We start from the raw sequence: 17888 nt of genomic DNA, 5'->3' as shown, positions 1-17888 counted from the left end.
AATGAGAGAATGGACTTTGGAATGTTACCCTTGGGCCTCCACAAGCTTGCCTTGGGCTAAGTGTACACACACACACGCACGCGCGCACACACACACACACAAATATAATAAAACCTAAAATTAAAAACAAAACAGGACAGGAGGCGGACAGGTGACGGGCTAGGCGTGAGTCTCCTCTTAGTCAGCCGTCTGTCCCATCATGGGGTTCGTGTGCATTGGAGATCAGAGGCTGATTCCAGGTGTCCTCAGCTGCCCTCCACTGTAACTTTTGAGACAGGGTCTCACTTGGACCGGGGGCACACTGACTGGCTAAACTGATTGGCCAACAAGCCCTGACGACCTGCACGTCTCTGCTTCCCCAGAACTGTGACCACAGCCATGTCCAGCTTCATCTTTTTCTTTTAAAAAGATTTAACTTTCTAACTATGTGTCTGTATGTGTATACACACAAGTACAGGTGCCTTTGGAAGCTGGAATAGGGGTATCACATGTCCCTTAACTGGAGTTACAGGTGGTTGTGAGTTGCCTGGTGTGGGTGTTGGGTCCTCTGCTAGGGCAGCCGGTACTTCTAACCAGGGAACCCTCTTCCCACCCAAGCCTGCCTTTTTCAAGTACTGCAGGGGTCCCAACAGAGTGTGGCAGGGCAGGACTCAACCATCCCCCTGTGGTCCCATGTCTTTCCCCCACCTGCGGCTTCCTGACTGAGGATGGCTGAATGCTGTGAGCCACCACACTGGGCCCTCTTCCACCTACTCTGCCAACCTCGCTCAGGTGGGGAGGGGGCCTTGGAGAAGACTGAGACCAGAGTGGGCATGTGACTTGCCTGGAGTCACCCAGACATTCCTGTGAGAGTCTTGCCTGGTCTCCTGCCTGCCTGTGGTTTTGATCCCTCTCAGCCCTCTCCTCTCAGCCTTCTCCTCTCAGCCCTCTCCTCTGGCTCGGAGGCTCCCCGGGAAGTCTATCTCCAAGAGCAGGTGTCTCCTTTCAGCCTGTGGTCTGGGGAGCAGCAGCCTCCTGGCTTTCAGACACTGAAGGCTATGGAATGGGACGTTCTTCTGAGGTGACCAGGTTTTCTGGTGGAGCGCACTCTCTTGTGAGATCAGGAGGCCTCACTACAATTTGCTGTGTCTTTCTTTTGGCTCTTCATCTGGGGAAATTCTCACTGTCTGACTTTATATCAACTTACTGGAGCATAGCCTGACATCAGAGAGACTTGGAGTTGAGTCTGATGTGCTGAACTTGAATCAATCCTTGGCCCTGAGCCTCTTCTCTCCTACACTGGAGGCTTCTTTCTGTGTCTCTGAGTGCAATCCCGGGAGGGCAGAACGGGAAGGAACTGAATTCCAGTGGCCTGGTCCCTTGGGTCTGGCTTTAATGCTCCATTAAAATGCAGGGGACCTTGGGGGAAGGTCCAGTTAGTGTCCTGCCCTTGTGAGGCCTGGCTCCCCACAAGGCAGCTGCAGAAACACCAGAGGGTATGGCAGGCAGTTCTCGGCCACCCCACTCTGGTCTCATGTGACCCATCCCATTGGGATCGCTGAGATTCCACGTAGGAAGAGACTTGAGACCAGGGAAGGCAAGTGGTTTGTGAAGGCCGCACAGCCGTCATGTGCCTAGGCTGAAGTCAAAAGCCATGCACATATAGGGACTCCAAAGTCAACTCTGTCAGTGTCCCACGTCATCTTAGGCACGTCTCCCACAGCCTCAGTGTCCACCAGACAGGAGGAGATGCTTGAGGGTTGGATGCCAGGGCCCTTCATGAAGTATCAGGGAGGCAGTGACCTTGTGTGGGCCTTGTTCTCAGTCCCTTTCGGTTTTGTCACACTTCCCACAAGAGCAGGGGACAGTGCCACCTCTGGCAGGGAAGGCCCGGAGGCTGCAATCAACCCAGGCCCTGAGGCTCAGGACTAATGGGTAGGTGGGTTTAGGTTTGGGGCTATCCAAGGACATTGTTTGGGATAAAGGAGGGAGTTTTTAGACAGAGGTCATGGTGCTTTGGGGTGGAGGGCGACAACCCGGACACGACATGGGGCAGGGGAGGGGGTGGAGTGAACCTCCCACATATACCATAGATCATACACCATAGATCATCAAAACTTCCTTGGACCTGTGGTCTTAGGTGGCCTGGGTTGGGAAGCAGAGAAGTAAGCTAGGAAAATGAGGGACTCCCTCCCCCTTGAGCCTGACTTAACCAGTTGCCCTGTGCCCTTCTGGAGAGCTCTGGCTCTCTGCTCCTGGGGTGGGGACACACCCACTCCTGTTTCCGTTGGACAAGCTGTTCCTGGATGGCAGCACTCTGAGCACTCCGCCCTCTGAGCCCACTAGGCACATTGGAACATGGGCTGTAGTGGCCAGGGTGATGTCAGACTCCACAAGACGGCAGGTGCTAGCAGCTCGGAGCTAGATGGATGGCCACTGGCCACTGAGAGGGCTAGAGGGACACGGGACTGACAGCAGGTACCACCCCATCTTCCTTTGTAGATGGAACCGGCCTGCTTTGCAGAGCTGCAGGGCCTTAGGCTCAAGCCTCTCTCCAGAACAAGCTACTCACTAAGTCGCAGTGTGTGGGTTTCCCCTAGGCCAGTGGTTCTCAACCTTCCTGACGCTGCGACCCTTTAACACAGTTCCTCGTGTTGTGGTGACCCCAGCCATAAAGTTATTTTCATTACTACTTCATAACTGAACCTTTGCTGCTGTTAGGAATCGTGATGTAAATATCTGATCTGCAGATGGCCTTAGGCCTCTCCTGTGAGAGGGCTGATTGCCCAAAGGGGTTGAACTGAACAAGTTGAGAACTACTGCCCTGGACCCTTCTGGAGGGTGGGGGCGGGGCTTGTCCCTGGAGGGGACAGGGTAGGAGGAGGGTAGTGAGGACAAGCAGGGTTCTCCAGGGTACTTTGGGCAACGCTGCTCTGAAGAATTCCAAGTCAAGGTTGAAGTGGGTGGGCCCAGCAACTTGCCCTGCAGGCAGGGTTTTGAGGTGTGTGGAATTCTTTCTGTCTGTGCCCTTGAGTTTGCTGCCCTGCAGCCCTGCACAACTGCCGCTTTTCAGGGACCACAGAGGAATACCCCTGGACTTTTGGGGTGCTTACAACTGGGACCTGAGATAGATGGATTTAGCATTTAGTGATCACCTGCTGGGTGACAGAAAGGGCTAGACCCAGCTCGAATGCACAGAGGTTAGGGGTTGACGGCTGAGAGGTGAGCTCTATCCCTCAGAAGCAGAAACTAGTGGCCAGTGTAAGTCAGCGGCCTTTCTCTGTGTCCTCAGAGGAACCTGGGCTAACATGGCCTGAGATGGGTGTGTGTGTGTGTGTGTGTGTGTGTGTGTGAGCATGCATGTGCTTGTTAGACTGCGTTTGTGCATGTATGAGCGCATGTGCGTGTACATGCTTGACACGGCAGGATAGCTGGCAGGCGAGTGACTTTGCAAACCACCTCACCCCTGGAACATTCAGAGGCTATAGCAAACTCCACCTTCCCTTCCCTTAGCTTCTCCAGACTATGTGGTCCCTAGTGCTAGCCTCATGGTGGGGCCAGGATGTTCTGGTTCCTGGGTCTCCTAATCGGAACACCCCCGTGTGGGTGTGGCTCACTTCCTTCCTTTCACTTTGGGGGAGCTGAGGGAGTAGGTGGAGAGCTCGCTGGGAGCCAGGACAGGAGCTGCCATCTCCCTTCCCCATTCTGTTGGAGACGAACATGAGGTTGGCAAGTGTTTCTCACCGTGGACCCTGACAGCCCTTGCTGCTTACACGGGCGCCTCTGATCTGTCTCTCAGGCACATGGAAATCTGGCGGGCATGCATGAGTAGGCACAAGCACGCATACTGGAGCAGCACACAGATGAATGCATGTGTGCCCTGGGGACCTCCGCAGGGATTCTGAGCCCTCCAGCAGACTGTGGTTCCTGGCAGCCACCAGGCTCAGCCCCAGCACCCCAGGTTCAATCTGTCTATTCCTGGCTTTGGTTCCTGCTAGGCGCAGGCCCCCTCTCCTCCCCACCAAGAGGCCTGGAGTGGGGGGGCAGGGGCAGGCCAAGGCTGGCCCGGAGCTCATGGCTAATTTTCCCGGCCACAATCGATCCGGCAGCTTCTCCTGAGTCTATTAGCAGTCGGCAAGTGAAAATATCCCCCATCGCGAGCCCTGACCTGAGACAGGGAGGGATCCATAGCAATTTGTTCAAACAGAGGAGAGCGATTCCCTCTCATCTCTATTCCAATTTATTCCAGGGAGAAGAGGGTCAGGCTGGGAGGCCAGAGCTGGACCCAGGCCTTGTCCACTGGGTCTCCTGTGCCAGCCAGGGTGGCAGCTGGTGCCACCCGTAGTTCCTGGGGGGGCTCTGTCGGGAGCTGGGAGGGAGGCCTGCCAGCCTTCCCGGCAGGCTTTGCTTGGCTGCCGGGCTTGGTTGTGGGTTTGGTTTTCACAAAACACAAAGCCACCCTCCAGAGTCTCATTCCCAGGCACCGGGCCCTGTGCCAGGCGTGCGCTCACCCAGGACACCCTTGCCAGGAAGGAGGCTGGGCTGGTGCAAGACCACAGTGCCCCCAGCTGGGCCCAGCAGTAGGACAATAGAGGACAGGGAGAGGTGGGGGCTGCCTTCTCAAGCTCCATGGCCAACTGGCTGGGGACAGCCATGGCTTGAAGAGGACCCATCACCTTAGGGTTCCTCTGCACCTAACTTCCTGACTCAGGTTCCAATGTTGGGCCTGGTCAGAGCTGAAGGCCTAGTCAGGGAATCTCTCTCAAGCCTCCAGGGCTGAAAATGTAGGTAGTTAGGAGTGCTTGCCTAACCTGCTTGAGTTCCTGATTAGCTCCGCGACAGCACAAACTGGGTGTGTGGGCATTCCGGTGACCTCACCACTTGGGAGGTCTGCAGAAGATTCAGATCAGTCTGTCTTGGCTCCATAGTTAGCTCAAGGCCAGCTGGGCTATCTGAGAACCGACCCCAAGAGAGAAAAAGGCCTCCCTCCCCCAATATTTGCTAATTGCCTACTGTTTTCCATCTACCTCAGTTTCTCCCTGTCGTTCCTTTTCCTCTTGTGTACGCCTTATCCCCTCAGCCGTCTGCCTGGTCCCTTTCACAGCCCCCACAGCCCCTCTCTGAGTGAGGAGACCCTGATGACTGACTGTCCGGGAATGGGGCCACTGCAGCCCCTCTTCAGGGACTCCACGCCCGTCCCCATCAGACCCAGGCCTCTGAGGAGTGGTGCCATGGCAACCAAAGAGGAGAGTTGAACAAGTGGCCCCACAGGCATGGAGGCCCCCTCCCCCCTTCGCCACTTACTCCCCTCCTTCAGAGCCCTGGGAGGGCGGGGAGGGCGGGGAGGGCATGACTGGAGAAGCGCTTCACACTGAGGTGTCAGTGGCTCGCAGCTCTGAGGTCAGCTGTTGCACATGACTTGTCAGGCTCAGGTCTAATTTCAGCATCATGTAACTAAATATACCACAGCTGGTGGAGGATGTCTCTGGCTGGGAGTGGGGGCAGTGTAGGGGGCAGTGTGGGCTGAAGGGAAGCTGCAGAACCTTCTGGAATGGATCCTGGGTTCCAGACCTGCCTGAGCCGTGTGAAAACCTGGGTAGGATTTTAGTTCCCCTGTGCCTCAGTTTCCCCACCCATGAGGAGAATCGATGTGTGCTAAGGTGTCCTCAGCCCAGTATCTGGTCCAGGGAGGTTAATGACAGAGGTTGAGAGAGCACAGGAAGCAGCCACAGTCACACACGATGCCACCAGAGGACTGGCATAGCTGGCTTGTTGTGCAGGTGACACGGTATTAAGGAGGGAGAGGACGAGGCTGAGGCTGTGGCCCCGGAAGGGAGAAAGGTGGGAGGGTTCTTCGGGCTGCAATCTTCCCATCCAAACATAACCCACGGCATTCCCGTTCTTCCGCCTCTCCCAGACCCACCGGCCACCTCTGTGTCACCATAAATTCCACACTTCACCTTCCCTTCCTGAGAGCTGTCCCCTCCCATGTCATATCTGCAGCCTCCCCTGTGGAGCCCCCAGCTCTCGGGAGCAAAGCCTTTGCCCCTCGCCCACCCGTCACTTACAGGTTGTTCAGAGCATAGCATTATAATCGGATCCCACGGTTTGTGCCATTTACAGCCAAAAAAGGGAAGAGAAACTTTCCAGTAATGGAAGGAGAAAAAAAAAAAAACCAACAACAACTAATAAGAACATGCTTAAAGAAAGAGCAGGTATTGCATCTCCTGATCTACAAATACACTGGATGCTGAAGAGACTACATTCCCAGGCTCTGAGGTTTTTGAACTGACTCTTGAAAAAAGATGGCGTGTCCTTTTAGATATTCAATGTCTGTTCCTTCCCCAGCATTGTTTGCTTTGAAGGGATACAGAGAGGGAACAACAAAAAACAGCTGGGTTTGGGTGGACTTTATTTCTCTTTAAAATATTGTATGTATGAGTGTATGTGTGTATGTGTGTGTGCGCGTGTGCGTGTGCGTGTGTGTGTGTGTGTGTGTGTGTGTATGTGAGTTGTATGTAGGTATCCATGGAAGCCAGGAGAGGGTGTCAGATGCCTTGGAGCTGGAGGTCCAGGCAGTTGTGAGCCACCTGATGTGGGTGCTGGGAATTGAACTTGGGTCCTCTGCAAGATCATCAAGCGCTCTCAGATTCTGAGCCATGGCCCCAACCCCTGCTGAGCTTTATAAAGTAAATCTCACAGTCAGAGCAGGGATAGGTCTGTAAGTGGGGTGCCCAGGGAAGCATCTTGGAAGGAGGTGCTGGAGAGAGCTCTGGAGAGTTGGGGATGCCTACCCCAGCAGAGGTTGTGAGGTAAGAGGTATGGCTGGGCTCAGGAGGAGGGCGGTAGAACGTGAGGTGAGAGGGGGCAGATAACAGGACAGGGCAGGCGTGGAGGCTGATCTTCAGTGTCACCTAGGAGACATGCCTCTTGGGTGTGTCAGTGAAGATCTTTCCAGAAAGGTTTACCCGAGGAAGGAAGAGCCTCCCTGAAGGCAGGCAGGACTAACAGGGGCTGGAACCCAGAGCGAATGAAAAGGAGAAAGTGTGCACCTCTCTCTGCTCTGACTGTGGGCATCACGTGACCAGCTGCCGCATGCTCCCACTGCCATGACGCCCCCGCCGAAATGGACTGTGAGCCAGAATAAAGCGTTTCTCATCAGGTGTTTGGTCACAGCTGGGAGGAAAGCAACTACCCCAGCCGGTTGTTGAAAGTATTGGTCCGGTTTGAGTCAGGAATGGGTGAGCAGAGGAAAAGAGGGTGTTGTTAAAGATCGCTTCTGCTGCTGTGGTGCAGGCTAGGGGGCGAAGGATGAGGCTGGGCAGACCTGTCAGGAGGCCGCTTTAACCATCCAGGCAGGAACTGGTGATAGGGACCGAGAACAGGGTGGCAGACAGGAGGCGAGCTCCGGGAGACAGCTGGCTAGGCTCACTGGCGGGGCGGGTTGTGTGTAGGATGAGGGAGAAGGCGAGGTCTCTGATGACTCCCAGCTTCCTGATGGACAGTGATCACCGGGAGACTGTGTCCTGCGTGTGGGGGTGCTGACTCCAGAGGCCAGGGGCTGCATTGGTGTGAGTCAGTGTAACCTAGGTGTGAACCCACCCATGGGGCCAGGGGGGGCATCCTGGCATGCAGGAACACACCGGTGACAGTCTCAGGGAGGCTCCAGAAGCCTGGTTGTGGTTCCTTCCTGCAGCTGGCTCAGAGCATCCCAAGAGTGGGAGTTCCACTGGGGACCAACAGCAACCTGGGATAGGGGAAAGGCATCCCCAGACCTGCATCCTCCCTTCTTCTCCTCTCTTTCTTCCATCCTAGGAGTTGGGGCCCTGCCAGCTCCCAGGCTGCAAGATTGATTTTGCTTTCAGTGTTGTTATTGTTATTATCAGCCACTTAAACAACTTCACAGGAAGCAGCCGGCCCCTGTGCCCATCAAACATTAACCGTTCATCCGAGCTCTTTGCCCATACCTGTCGATACATTTTTACATAGCGGTAAACAGTCCTTCCTCCCAGGCTCTCTGCTGACTTTATCTCCCACACACGTCTCTCCCTATTGACGGAGCTCTCAGACCTGCCACTTTAATGGGCAGTAGCACCCTCTGCATTGATGGGCTGGGCTGGGGTTACCGTTTCTTTGGAGCCAGCTCCGGGGCAGGTGCCAATTTGGCTTTCTCTTGAAAAACGGACGCCACGGTGAATACCCTCATGTGGTCCTTTTTCCCTTTGCAATGGGTTCTTCAGAAGCCTCTTCCCCGAAGTGAGATCACCGTCTAGCTTTTGGCACAGGGGCAGTTGGATGGGTTCGTCATGCATGGCCCGGCTACGCCCATCTGATCACTTTCCTGCGTTTGTCTGCCCTGGTTCTGCAGATGTATGGTCTCACGCTTTTTCATCTCTGACTTCCCACACCCCGAGGCTGTGTCTGGACCTCTCGGCACCTGAAGATCTGCACAGGCTTTGCAGTTTACACCTCACTTTGTTAGATGTTGCGCTTAGCGTGACACTGTGAGCCTGATATTATTTTGTGGGGGGTTTAGTCAAGCCAAGAGCTCGCATGGAGCCTTCCCTCAGCGTCCACTCCCAGCAAATTCGGTGGAAAGTATTCCCAACCAGCCTTCACTGTCACCTTCTGTCTGAGGCTCAGGGTCTCAGACATTCACAGAAGCCCATGTGGAGCCCTGTGCTTTAGGGTTGGGTATCGGATCCGTGGGCTCATTAACCCATTAACCCCTCATAATTCTGGGCTTTGGGGTCAAAGCCTTCAGGGCCCCCTGGCTTCAACACGGTGCTGCTTTGTTCCTGGCCAGGGCCTGGCCCAGGCTCCACCTTCTAGGATGGGAATCTGGATGTGGTACTGTAGGAAAGGCCCGACTCCTAGGACCTGAGTCCCAGGCTTATGGGTACAGCAGCATTCAGGGGGATGTGAGGATCCACGTTGGAATAGCCAGGCCTGCAGTGCGGGTCTGGTTTGTTCTGCTCCCTCTGGCCAGTCCTAGAGTGTCTGTCCTGAGTCCAGTGCTGAGTCCAGGACACCCCATCCTTACATGTTTAACACTTACTGTTGATGGCCAGCCCATTTTATAGTCAGTAAAACTGAGGCTTCAAATGAGAGTATTATGATTTGCTTCAAGTCACACAGCAATTATTGTCACAGCTGGGACAGGAAACCTGTCCCTTGAGCCACCTGAGGGCACATCTGTATATGTATAATGATGGGGGCCTGGATTATAATTTGACTCTGGGCTACTGAATGAGGCCAGGGCTAAGGGAATCGTGAGAATGGGGGAGCATGTTGGTGCTAGATGATGAGGACCCAAGTTGGGTTATTGAATTAGTGAACCAATGAACATGGCCCCAAATCCCTGAGCCAGGCCAATAGGCAAAAGCCCCAGTTCCCCGCTAGCAGGAGGAGCTCTTTCATTGGTGACAGACGCAGCCTCCTTTGCTGCTCTGGGTTTTGTATCCTGCTAAAGTGTTCCACATTCAATTTTTTTGACTCCTCTTGCAGAACTTTGGGACTGTTTCCCAGGAATCCTGGGCTCTATTACCACCCGAAAAAGGAGCAGAACTGAGTGCCTACCAGGCACCAATCCCTGCACTTGGTGCCCAATGCCCAATCAGCTCAAGAGGCAGCTGAGCAGTGGAGTATAGGGAGCAGTGATTTCCCCATCCTGCAGATGAAGAAACTAAGGCTCAGAGGTTAACTTGCCCAAGGTCACATGACTGTGGAGTCCTGTCTCTGTCCCTCAGACCCATTTTGTACAGCCCAGGACTCACTGTCTGGGGTTGGGGCCCTCCTGCTTTCTCTTCCCTGAGTGACTGCCCTGTGCTGACAACCACTGTTCATTGTCCTCCTCAAATTTGGACTGGCGTCCCTGCACCCAGAGAAACCTGCAGGTTCTCACTTAGAGGTCTTCCCAGAGCCGCATTAACAGACACACGCAGCCTCTATGGCCGCTGGCTGGCAATGTGACCCTCGCCTGGCCCACCCCTAAAGAGGCACAGGTGTGGTGAGAGGGGGACAGACACACTGGCCACCACTTTCAGAAAGATAGGGTTCATAAGAGGACCAGCCTCTTCCAGAAGCTTCCGGCTCTGCCAACACGCTGTGCAGCTGCTGATGGAGAAGCAGGGCTTGGTGGTGGTGGGCAGACCACAGCCTTTCTCATCCTTAGCTACGGACCTGAGCCTTGCTCAGTACAGGGGCAGCGCCCTTTGACTTAGAGGCCAAGGATCCTTGTCGCTGAAGGGGGAGGTTAGCTAGGTGTGGGATTGGTCTTTGACTGTTTACTATTCACTTATTATTTGTTATTTTATTATTAGTGCGTGCATGTGACTGCATAATGTATAGGCAGACGCGTGTGTATGGAGGCCAGAGGTCAACTTTGGGTGTTGTTCCTCAGGAGACATCCACCTCTATAGACTGAGACAGTTCTCTCACTGGGCAGTGACTCACTGATCTGGCCAGGCTGCCTGTTCAGCAAGCCCCAGGGACCTGCCGGCCTCTCCCTTCTCAGCACTCACCACCACGCTCTGGCTTTTTTTCTGGGGGATGGCGGGGGTGGAACTCAGGTCATTGTTCTTGCAAGGCAAGTGCTTCACTGACCGAGCTATTCCTTCCATCCTGTGGGTTTGGTTTTGATCAGCAAAAGGCCTTGGGGTGGAGAACAAATTTTACCATAGTCAGAGCTGAGGAGCCCCGAGGCTCCTCACAGAAGAAGCTCTCTGTCTACGAGGCTCTGGATCCTGGCTCTGAGGGCAGAGATCACTCGTTTCTGAGGCTCGAGAAATGTTACAGAACCAATCAACACATAAGTGGAAAATTCAAAGGTGATTGTCTATGCCCTAGGAAGGCTTGGGAGTACAGAAAGAGAGGAAGGGTGAAGAGCAATGAACGTGGCCTTGGGGTGACTGGCCTGCGAGAGATGACCAGGGGTGTACAGGCCAAAAGTCTGCTGGAATTTCTCTGAAGATGGCTTGCACTGGGGTGAGGAGAGAGAAGATAGGCAGGGAGAAGTGCAATTGTTTCAAACTGGTTTCCCCAGCGTGGAACTGGAGGTGCCTCTAGTCTAGGCAGGTCCCCAGGAAGTCTGGGTCACCCCTGGCTAGCAATGTCCAGAGGGCAGGGTTACAGCAGCATGTGGCGATCTGGGCTATATGAAGGCTAGACCAGCCTCATTTCAGAGAGCAAGGAGGACAGGACCCAACTTCCTGGGACGCCCATGTCTGATAACCCATGGGCCGCAGGAGGGGCTCAGCGAGTCAATCCTGGTAAAGATGGTTCGGGAGGGCTGGCTGTCACCTGCCCCAGGAAGCCTCCTCCTAGGCCGTCGGTCACCATGCTCTGAGCAGCTAATTAAGGGGGAAAAGCCTGTTACTGTCTCAGCACTGTTAATTTCCCTCTAAGTTATTAAGTGTCTGTTTACATTACCTGCATAAAAGGATCAATAAACATGCTCGTGCCCAGAGATGGGAGGGCACGAGGGGTCTCAGGAAGGGAGGGATGTCAGGGAAGGGTGCTGCCCACATGACCTGACCGGAGCTGGAGTCCTGAGCTCAGTCCTTAGCACTGTGCTGGGCACCCAGCAAATGCAATGGCTTCCAGACCAGAGCAGTTAGTTTGTGAGGCTTAGGTAGCCTTGCTGAGCCTCATCTTTCTTATCTGAAAAATGGGAGCAATGATAGACTTGTTAAGGCAACAAATAAGATCAGATCTGACATGACGTGTCACCATCTGAGATGGCACACTCTGTAGAACTCTGCAGAACAAATGGCTTTCTTTGTATGCTATGGTGGTGAGGGTGTGGGGAGACCTGAGGTGTGACCCAGATCCCCAGCTCACAAAAGTTCCTCTCTGACTCTAGGCAGACATTCGGTCACAGATGGTGGCCTCCTGGGGAAACAAAATGGTGGGGAATTCCACAGGAGAGTGAGCTGAGTTGCAAGGTAGCAAGCCTGGATTTGAGTCCCGGCTCCACTATGGTCTCGGTGAGTGATCCAATCAAAGTGCTTTCTTCTCTGTGCCTCGGTTTCCCTCTTTGAGAAGGAGGCTAAATATTGACTTGCCCTTTCTGTCTTGGAACAGAGATAGGGATCTTGAACATATACAGGGCACAGCAGGACAATGCCACTACTCAGCACGTGTGACTGGGGCGGCGGGGTCTTCATTCAAATGTGTACCACCTCATAGAGAGGCCAGTGCCTGAGAGCTCGTGTTTGTGTTAGCCTCAGTGTGCTGGCCAATGGTCTAGGTGGCTTGCTGCGTGTCAGACACCATCCAATTTTATTTATTTAGTGTGTGCATTCCTGTTCACATACGTGTGTGTGTGTGTGTGTGTGTGTGTGAGAGAGAGAGAGAGAGAGAGAGAGAGAGAGAGAGAGAGAGAGAGACATCTGTACATGCATATGTGTGTTCCTGTGGAAGTCAGAGGAGGGGGAGTGAGGTGCCCTGTTATTCTCCACCTTATCCATTCAGAAAGACTCTCTGAGCTTGGAGCTAGGCCGGCAGCCAGCAAGCCCCAGCAATCCTCCCCCCCAACACACACCGAGGTCAGGCCCTAGGCTTTTACAGAGGTGCTGAGGATTTGAACTCAGGTCCTCAGGTTTGTACACCAAGTGCTCTTCTTCTCTGAGCCATCTCCCCAGATGCCTTAAACTTACTTAGGCATTGCTCACAGTCACTGCATTTTAAAAAGAAGACCTAGGCTCCCACAGCTTGAGGGGCACTGTACTGTAAGAGGGGGGTGCTCAGAAAAGCACCCCAGGTCCTCGGTCCCTATGACCCCCAGCATGAGTTCCTGGTGTGTTTATGAGACATCCCTTCCCGTTTCCTGTCGGCTTTGTGTGTTTCAACCTGGGGATGGTAGAGGACCACAGGAGGCAGTCTCCTGTCCCTCCTCTGTTTCACAGTCCCGGGAGCTGTCATTCATCATGAGAGCATGTGTGATTGAGGCCAGGTTTTGCATGCATTGCTTTGACTGATCCTGCTGGCTCTGAGGGACATCGCTGTTCTCATTTACAAGAGGCTAAGGCTCAGAAAGGTTAAGAAACTTAACAGTGTCCCCTAGCAGGTGGGTAACATACCTCGACATTCAGTCCTAGACACGGTGACTTCAGAAGTCGACTCCTTTCTCCAGCCTGTCCCTGCTGCTCTTTGTCACCTACCCCTGCTTTGGAGCTCTCGTTGCGATCCCTGAAGCCACCTTGGTCCTCTTTGCTTCCCTGTTTGATCATGCTCTTTGAGGGCAGCGAGCCCTGTTTACTTTTGGTGACAGGCTCTCCAGCACCTATCAGGGAACTGCTCAGAGCCTGCACTCAGCAGGGCACCGCTGACCTTGACTCTTTGTTGTTGGTCAGATGGAAGGCAGGATTATGACAGGCCCTGGCTTGGTGGCCTTTTGAAGCAGATGCTGCTCGCCACTCCTCGAGGCTCCTCAGGATGTGCAGAACTGGGGTCTGAGAAGTAGAGTCAGGGCAGAGTGAGCAGAGTTGGAGACTGTTGCCTGTGGAGGATAGTGCGCAAATCGGCATGCCCAGGCCAGGGGGCACGAGCTATGTGATACCAGGAGGAAAATGGAGGGCTGGAACCGAATCAACACTTTTTATTATTTTTTTGTTTCTTGAGACACTGTAGCCCTGGCTGTCTGGAACTTGCTCTGTAGACCAGGCTGGCCTTGAACTCACAGAGATCCCTTCTTGCCTCTGCCTCCCGAGTGCTGGATTAAAGGCATGTGCCACTACTGCCCACTCTCAGTAAACTCCTAACAAGTGGTTTTTCCTGGGTAGATGTACGTGGACATCTGTTCACCCACGTAAGGCGCCTAGTAAAACAGGGTTTATGGTGGTCACTTACAGCAGACTCAGTGACTCCAAGGCTCATGTGTCCCCGGAGCTCCCCAGCTCTTCCAGAGTCCTCTCTCCAGCAATGCTCCTGCCTGTATGACCTGTCCAGGGGCCCTGTGACCCCTGAGACCCTCGCAATTGCCTGGCAATCTACTGGAGTCTCTCTCCTCCCTCTCTCAGGGAAGAGATGACTACACAACCATCTCCAGTGTGGGGACTGAGGGGATGGTTCTGGGTTTTCTAGAACAATGACAATGATTAAGGCCAGCAGAAACAGGTAAATGGATGCTTTGTTTCTCTTTTTATTGTTTCTTAAATTGAAACATAGCTTAGTGTGTTGGTCACTCTGACAAAATACTTGAGAAGCTGAATCTAAGAGTTGAAGAAAGGTTTGATTTAGCTCATGGTTATTACAAATGCATACCTGCCATGTCTGACTCTCTCTTTCTCTTTCTTTCTTTACTGACTGATGTATGTTCTCAGCCCTACCCAGCCCCTTTTGAGACAGGATCTCACGTAGCCCAGGCTAGCCTCGAAGTCTGTGCAGCCACGAATGACCTTGAAGTGGTCCTCCTGCTTCAGCTTCATGAATGCTGGGATTACGGACGTGTACCCTCATGCCTGATTTTATGCTGTGACTGGGATCAAATCCAGGGTTCCATGCACACTAAGCAAGCACCCTGCAAATTGGGCTATAGCCTGAGCCCTCTTTATCAAAGGCCTTTGATGGATGAAGTTAGCACCCTCATGATCAAATCACCTCAACATAACTGGGGACACATGAGCCTTTGCTGGAGGGGCATGTTGTATACACACTGTAACAGACAGGGTGAACGCCCAAGCAGATAGATACCTGGGCATATGAACCTCACCACAACTGAACTGGCACACTCCAATGGAGGTTCTTCTGTCTCGCCTCCCTGGGACATCCTGGTGTAAACTGAGACTGCTTTCGTTTCCCGGCAGCCCAGACCCAAATAACCACACAGAAACTATATTAATTAAAACACTGTTTGGCCAATAGCTTAGGTGCATTTCTCTCTAGCTCTTATATCTTAAATATAACCTGATTTTATTATTTTTTATATTTTACAGTGAGGTTTGTGGTTTACTGGTAATCTTCTAGCATTACATGGCGTTTCCTTGACTCTACCTACTCTCTGTCTATATATCTCTGTTCAGATTTCCTGCCTAGCTTTACTCTGCTAAGGCATTGGCCGAAACAGCTTTATTCACCAACCAATAAAAGCAGCACGTATGCCGAAGTACATCTCCCATTATCCTGGCAGTCCCTTCCCAGCTATTAATACCCTGTCTACCCAAGGCAGTCACTGACAAGCCTCTGTCACTACAAGCTTAGCTTTTGCAGTTCTGAATTTTGAACATATGAAATCATGCATTATAGACACTTGCGAGCCTAGGTCCTGTCAAATCGTGCCTAGGAGGTTCGGCAGCGTTGGCGTGGCTATGTTTCATTTCCTTCACTTAGGTTGATATCGCACTGTGTAAAGACACCAGCGGGGGCTGGGGAGATGGCTCAGTGGGTTAGAGCACGTGCCGCGAAAGCCCAACGACTTCAGTTAGATCCTTAGAGTCCATGGAGAATTTGGGCACAGTAATGGAAGCAGCTGTAATCGCGATACACCCTTCCTGAGAGATGGGAAGTAGGGACAGGAGAGCCACCAGAAGCTCCATTCCATGGCCTATAACATGTAGCCGAGCAATCCTGCCGTTTGGGTTTTGTTTTTCATTTTGTCGTGAGACAGAGTCTCCTTGTGTAGCCCTGGCATCATAGGACTTGCTGTGTAGACCAGGCTGGCTTTGAACTCACAAGGCTCTGCCCATCTCTGCTTCTCCATCACCGTATGTGAGCGTGTGTCAGCACACTGGGCTCACTTTCACCACTCCTGACAGGCACATGGGTTGCTTCGGAGTTTTCGTTATTAGAAGAAAAACCACTCAGAAGATTCTCTCTCTCTCTCTCTCTCTCTTTAAAAGGTTTATTTGTGATTATGTGTATGTGTGTACGGGGGCAGGTATATGCACGTGGTGCGGGGAACTGGACTCAGGTCCTCTGCAAGAGAAGTCCATGCTCTTAACCACTGAGCCATCTCTCTAGCCCCCTTGGAGGATTCTTGGACCTGTTGTGTGATTGTCATAAGTGCTCATTTCTGTTGTATCTGTCCCCAAGAGAGGAACTATGGTACCATGGGGCACATGCATGTTTAGAGTCATAGATATGACTCAGATCTATTCCAGTGTACTCTACTACCTTAGAGTAGGATCGTCTTAATAGCTAGTATTGGCAGAGAGAGGTGTGCAATCTTAATGATGTCACCTGTGATGGCCGCCCCCTGCCCACCTCCATTGAGCAAGCTACAGGCCCTGCCTGTGTCTGCTTGCCATTCCCCCCTCACCGCCCCCATCCAGGCTTGCTGTGCCCTGAGCGTGTGAGGCTTTGTAGCGCTTTCCCATCATTCCTTATCTGTCACCAAAGCTTCTGTCATTACAACACTGCCTTGCTGTGGGCAAGCCACAGCGTCCAAGATTATAGCTTATCTTCCATTGAAGCCTGTTCAACCGATGTCTTCCTTGTCAAGAGGCACCCCGGGCTTCCTGCAGACATCCACACAGCCTTCTGGTCTTATCAGCAACCAACATGCATGACGTCTCTTGGTAGCTTGTTGCTTGGTTGAGGTTTCCCAGGGACCTGGGCCAAAGATGCCTATCTCTTCTGCGTATGGTGACGTTCGTGCATTTTTATGGCATGGTGACAGTGACAAGCCCAGTCCCTGGAGTGTGGTGTGCATTTTATACAGACGCTGTGTGCTGATTACAAAATCAATAGCAAGTTGAAAAGACCTCGGAGATCATCAGTCCACTTCCCTCCTACAGATGGGGAAACAGGCTCAGAGTGGTGGCTCACATTGTGTGAGGACACACAGCTTATCTTTTAACAGCTCAGCCCAGGCTCCTTCCTCTGTGGCAGACACGCAGTCAGGATGGCCACCTGGACAGCGTAGAAGTTTGCTGTGTTAGGCAGGGCTAGTGTCAGGCCGAGTGGCTGTACCACAATTTTTTCAGCCAATCTGGGGTTGGTGGCATGTGCCTGTCATCCCAGCACTTAGCAGGAGGCAGGAGGATCAGGAGTTCAAGTTCATCCCTGCTACAGAGGGTGCTGGGAGCCAGCCTGGGCTTGGTGAGCCTGTTTCAAACAGTTTCTTGAGCTGCTGGCTGGTTGCTTTTTGGGACAGTGGTCTGGTTATGTCTTGTTTGTCCCATTCGTGTTGATGGTGGACACTGCTTTGGATCGCCTGGCAATTCTATTTTTCATTCCTCATGCCCCTTCCGTGTAAGTTCTAGGAGTTGGCTGTATCCCCATTTCAGCCTAGGGAGAGCCCCCGAGAGTCTGAGAAACCACAGTCATCCCTCCCTCTGAGTGTGGTGTGTGTGTGTGTGTGTGTGTGTGTGTGTGTGGTGTGCCTGCATGGGTCACCTGAGAGCTGTGAACATCATTAGCAGAGGGAGATAGGCACACCTGTCGTATTATAAAGCTGGGTGTAGCACCAAGAGCACCCAAGTCTGGGATCCGCCAAGACAGTGAAACCAAGCTAACAGAGCAACTGGCTACCCCGCCTGCCATATTATTGAACTTGGGGGTCACAACCTGTAACCCAAGTCATGTCTGGCCACTGCCCTTGATAATCCAGTTAAAAGAGACAAATTAATAGTAGGATGCAGAAAAGGGCTTACTCAACATGGCCACGTTGAGAAGAGGGACAGAGATCCAGTGAACCCCCAGAGTCCACCTTTTGGGGTCCTGGAATGAGGTCAATGGCATGCACATCTAAGCAGCCTGTGAAGATGTGTCCAGGCCTACCATTGACCCATCATCCTCTGGGCTTGGGTCTCTTCCTATGAGGTAATCTGATACATTGTTGCAACTGTGTGAAATCTCTTGCCAGAAACAAGTTCTTCTTCTGTGTGGTCCTTTTCCTTCTCCCATAGTATCTCTGGGGAATTTCCCATTCTTCGGGGTCCTTTGTTTCAGTAGTCTGAAAGGATGGA

At 52.8% G+C, this 17888-nt stretch overlaps 1 protein-coding gene across 1 annotated transcript in view; it reads left to right on the top strand.

The window, feature by feature from the left end:
* Positions 1-17888, top strand: part of Mdga1 (MAM domain containing glycosylphosphatidylinositol anchor 1) — a 54964-nt gene that overhangs the window by 10400 nt on the left and 26676 nt on the right. The window lies entirely within an intron of this gene.

The sequence above is a fragment of the Alexandromys fortis genome, unplaced genomic scaffold (assembly GCF_014885135.2).
Source record: "Alexandromys fortis isolate MF-2015 unplaced genomic scaffold, M_Fortis_MF-2015_v1.1 scaffold_9, whole genome shotgun sequence".
Lineage (NCBI taxonomy): Eukaryota > Metazoa > Chordata > Mammalia > Rodentia > Cricetidae > Alexandromys > Alexandromys fortis.
This window is presented reverse-complemented; position numbering and strand designations above follow the sequence as displayed.